The sequence below is a fragment of the Lipotes vexillifer genome, unplaced genomic scaffold (genome assembly GCF_000442215.2).
Source record: "Lipotes vexillifer unplaced genomic scaffold, Lipotes_vexillifer_v1.1 scaffold1088, whole genome shotgun sequence".
NCBI lineage: Eukaryota > Metazoa > Chordata > Mammalia > Artiodactyla > Lipotidae > Lipotes > Lipotes vexillifer.
In genome coordinates, this window is record NW_006779738.1 from 2875029 (window position 1) to 2876663 (window position 1635).

Consider the following 1635-nt stretch of genomic DNA (forward strand, 5'->3'; position numbering starts at 1 on the left):
TCCCGATGCCCCGCGAAGAGGAAGGCTTGACTTGAGAAGAAATGACTTCGTTTTCTCTCTCTGGATATTTAGAAAATGCTGGAGTTTCAAAGCTTTTCCCCATTAGGCCCAGGTAGTCTCCTCCCCTTTTTCGAGATGGATGGAAAGCTCATTCTGAACCAATAACATACTACCTAACGTTATTTTTAAAGTATATATTTTAATAATATACCAATAATATATACTGATAATATATAATAATATAGTAATATACTAATAATGTATGCATGTATTTTTTCTATACATATATATATATATATATATATATATATACACACACACACACACACACACACACACACACAAACACATTGGGCACCTTGGTTTTTGCTTTGAGTTCCTAAGGAGAAAAACACAACCTAAGCATAAAGGGCTGTAATTTCCTTCTTTTTTATTCTAAGTTAATGACATTGCTTTATCAGCTTGGAGTGTGTGTAACTGACCTATTGGCCTTTCTGTGTCTGGTAATGAAACTCCGTGCTTTGGAAATGTGTGTACACGAACAAAGAGGAAACTGGAACGGTAATTGTCATAATGATTTTGGGTAATAAAATTAGGCCCTGATTTTTGTGACTACAGTCATTGCTGCTTCTGCAATTGCCACAGCATAAGGAAAATGGTGGTGAAACATCCATCAGAGAAGTTGAAAGGAGACACTTATTATCTGTCGAAGAAAAATCGTGGTGTCAGCTTTGGCTACGTTATGGATGCCACAGTTGAGGATTACAAGAGGTACACATGTCTACCTTTCCAATGCCATCCGTGGGCATCTTTAAAAAGTATGTGTCAGTTACATTTTATTTTATTTATTTATTTTTTGCGGTACGCGGGCCTCTCACTGCTGTGGCCTCTCCCGTCGCGGAGCACAGGCTCCGGACGCGCAGGCTCAGCGGCCATGGCTCACGGGCCCAGCCGCTCCGTGGCATGTGGGATCTTCCCGGACCGGGGCACGAACCCGTGTCCCCTGCATCGGCAGGCGGACTCTCAACCACTGCGCCACAAGGGAAAACCCGGTTACATTTTTTAAGACCTAATACTATGTAAGTATTCTAGAGGAACTTACTTTTTTTTTTTTTTTTACAATCCTGTAAATTACAGACTTTATAAAGTGTTTTTCTTTTTTAAATAATTCTGAATGATCACCTCTTAATTTATCTCTGTAAGGGATACAGCATTCCATATAGAATGTTTTTAAAGCTCAGTAACAGACATGAATGGTTATTAGCAATAAGAGATGATTATTGTGGAGAATTAACATGGAAAATCAAGTATTCCTTTCCATTGTTTTGGAAATGACAGTGGGCAGGGAGGGACTGCTGTAAAACGTCAAGGCTGTGCCTTTACCTGTGCCCTTTGCCTCAGCTCCTCATGGGGTCCTGGTCTGAAACTCAGACTGCCTGGGTTTGCTCCTGAGGTTACTCTATGTCACTGCAGCTCAAAAATGCGCTGAGCTCATGTGTGGTTAAGATGCGAATTTACCAGTCATTTTCCCTTCTGACCTACCTATTATAAAACAGTCTACGGTGATTTGCAAACTTTGTTTTCTTTCAGGAAGGCACCATGAGCTGCACATCTCCTGGGCTCCACTGGGTGGGT